The sequence below is a fragment of the Alexandromys fortis genome, unplaced genomic scaffold, assembly GCF_014885135.2.
Source record: "Alexandromys fortis isolate MF-2015 unplaced genomic scaffold, M_Fortis_MF-2015_v1.1 scaffold_46, whole genome shotgun sequence".
NCBI lineage: Eukaryota > Metazoa > Chordata > Mammalia > Rodentia > Cricetidae > Alexandromys > Alexandromys fortis.
In genome coordinates this window covers 10,034,302-10,037,600 of record NW_026067919.1, presented here as the reverse complement: position 1 = coordinate 10,037,600, position 3,299 = coordinate 10,034,302, and the positions used below count along the sequence as shown (strand labels likewise).

At 38.4% G+C, this 3,299-nt stretch overlaps 1 protein-coding gene across 7 annotated transcripts in view; it reads right to left on the bottom strand.

The window, feature by feature from the left end:
- Shld2 (shieldin complex subunit 2) overlaps window positions 1–3,299 on the bottom strand; it is a 90,756-nt gene that overhangs the window by 63,892 nt on the left and 23,565 nt on the right. Inside the window, exon 1 of one of the 7 annotated variants that reach the window (XM_050140673.1) lies at window positions 133–298. The exons of the other annotated variants lie outside the window; for them this stretch is intronic. The gene's annotated coding sequence lies outside the window, so the exon portion shown is untranslated. Of the gene's footprint in view, window positions 1–132; window positions 299–3,299 lie in introns of those variants that run through there. 7 annotated transcript variants of the gene reach the window in all.

The following is a 3,299-nucleotide window of genomic DNA, read 5'->3' as shown; positions in this document are numbered from 1 at the left end:
GAAATAATTACACGGAAACTGTATTCTTTCAAACACTGCCTGGCCCGGCTAGGTCCAGTTTCTTATTGGCTAGCTCTTACATATTGTTCTAACCCATTTCTAATATTCTGTGTAGCCCATGAGCTGGCTTACCAGAGAGGATCTTAACCTGCGTCTGTCTGGAGTGGGAGCATCATGGCGACTCTCTCTCCGCTTCTTTTTCCCAGCATTCTCCTCTGTCTACTCCGCCTACCTAATTTTCTGTCCTATGAGGGCCGAGGCAGTTTCTTTATTAATAAGAAATCACTCCCACATCAATCTAAGGATCACTTTTATAAGTTAATGTACATAAAGTACTTACTACAATGTTGAATATAAATATTAATAGTTAATAATATTGTATTTTTAAATAATTTTAATAGTTTTGATATTAAAATATTAATTTATCACAGTAACACTTATCTAGTATACTCAAAGATTCAAAGCCTGAAGCCTCTATTCTTTTCATGTGTGCCTCCTTTAAAAAAAAAGAACTTGAAAAAGTCATGGTGGCACACACCTTTAATCCCAGCACTTGAGAGGCAGAGACAGACAGATCTTTGTGAGTTCGGGACCAGCCTGGTTTACACAGTGAATTACAGGGCTGTTACACAGAGAAATCCTGTTGGGGAAAAAAATATCTAAGGCATGGTGGCACATAACTGTAACACCAGCCCTTGGGAAGCAGGAGGAATAGAAAGACAAGGTCATCCTTGATTATATGCCAAGTTTGAGGACAGGCTGGCTACATGAGACCCTGTCTCTAAAAAGCAAAGAAAAAAAATATTGCCGGGGAGTGGTGACGCACGCCATTAATGCCAGTACTCAGGAGGCAGAGGCAGGCAGATCTCATGAGTTCGAGGCCAGTGTGGTCTACAGGGCAAGTTCCAGGACAGTCAGAGCTACACAGAAAAACCCTGTCTAGAAAAAAAAAACAACAAATAAATCATACACACACACACACACACACACACACACACACACAAGAGGAGAGTGGCAGTCTAATGTTCCAAATCTAAGATTAAAAACAATTAATGAAAGTTATATAACACACTGAAGAATGGCGTGTCTATAGACCTCACGTTTTATCTAATACTTTTCAATTACCACAAGCATTCACTCTCACTAAACAAGTTAATAATTAAAAAGGGAAACTTTGTACCAACTATACATTAACTCAGTAATGCTGAAGCAAGCACTGTACCATTCCAGGCTAGGTAAAGTCTCCAATTTATACATAGATTGTGTTCTCCAAGGAGATTTACAGTTCACTACAAAATCTGAGAAATATCTTTTGAAATGATGGGATAAAGATAAGGCCATGGTAATAAACAAAGACCAATTTAGCCTATAAAGAACCCACTAAACCTCTGGAAACTAAAGGAACAAACATAATCTTTTAGATGACTTTCAGTTACATAGTTTGTGCTCCTTACAGAAGGAAAAAAAGTGCACAAATTTAAGATTGCAATTGTAGCCGGGTGGTGGCCGCCCACACCTTTAATCCTAGCACTCCAGAAGCAAAGGCAAGTAGATCTCTGTGAGTTCCAGGCCAGCCTGCTCCACAGAGAGAGTTACAGCCAACCAAGGCTACACAAAGAAATCCTGTCTCAAAAAATAAACAAACAAAAAAGATTACAAATTGTATCATAAATATATGATGCATATATCTTTGTATTGTTTTAAACACAATAAGCAGTACAGTACTTACCTTCTATGAAGAGCTTAAAGTGATTGTTTAATGAATAATGAATGAGAATTCAGAGTTCTATTAGAACAAAGCTATTTCTTAGAAAAATGCATGACCATTTCCACATGAAAGAACATCTTCCTTAATCTCAGCAGCAAGAACAGAACTGGAACACCAAGAACTGCAGAGTGTATACAGGCAATCCCTGTAGAAATCATATTTTAGTGGCAACGCTTGCTATTTCTAAGTATGCATAAATCACTCTGTTCAGATTTTATAATTAAAACCTAACTTCAAAATCTTCCTGAGTTCTTTTCCTTTATCAATGTGTCAAATAAAAACAGCAATGACCTATATTTTATCTGAGTCAGTTCTTCATCTGCATTTATACACAATTCCAATTAATACAGAAGATTACCAATTTCAAACTCAACTACAGCCAAAACTGACGCTCTGCCCCACAACAGCATGTAAAGGGTTGCTAAGATGATCTGCATGTAATCCCTAGAACTCATACAGCAGAGAGAACAGGGTTCTGAAAGCTGCCCTCTGACACATGCACAGACACACACAATAAAATATTTTTAAACATTAAAAAAACTCCTCCTGAACTATTACAACTCAATACTTACACAAAAATCCAGAGTAAAATCCAGTATTTCTCTTACTCAAAGCCAACAATCCATATTTTGACTTTAAGTAGACAAAGCTAAGTGACAAAGTCATTCAATGGCAACACAAATTATTTTAGGCATAAAAGTAACTGCAAAACTTGCCAGGCAGTGGTGATGCACACCTTTAATCCCAGCCCTAAGGAGGCAGAGGCAGAAGGATCTCTGACTTTGAGGCTAGTCTGGTTGACAGAACAAGTTCCAAGACAGTCAGAGCTACACAGAGAAATCCTGGGCGGGGGGAGGGGGGGTAGGAGGGGTGGAGGGGGTGGAGGGGATGGATAACGATTACAATTTAAAATTACACAATTTAGTAAATAACCTATCATCATTCACAATGATACAGACCTACGTATTTAAAAATTTTAAGAAAATGGTGGAGAGCCTGCCCAACATGTGTACCACATTCAACCCCAGTTTAAATATGAGAGAGAAAGAAAAGAAAATCTTAGAAAAGCTCACCTAAAAAGGAATTCCTTAGGTAGGTGTGGTAGTACACACCTATAATCCCAGCAACCCAGAGGCTGAAGCAAAAAGATCATAAATTTGGGGCTAGCCTGGACTAAATACTGAGACCTTTAAATTTTTTTAATTTATATTACTCTGAGGCAGTGGTTCTCAACCTTCCTAATGCTGCAACCCTTTAATATAGTTCCTCATGCTGTGGTGACCCCAACTATAAAATTATTTTTGTTGTTGATTCAGAACTTTACAGATAGCTTAAATAATTTGTCTACGGCCACAACAACAACAGAGGCAGAGGCAGAGGCAGTGGATCTCTGTATAAACGAGGCGAACCTGGTCCACAGAGTGAGTTCCAGGACAGCCAGGGCTACAAAGAAAAACCCTGTCTCAAAAAAATAAAAATAAAATAAAACTAAGCAATCCTCTTCCCTGGGCCTCTTTGCTAGCTGGGAAAT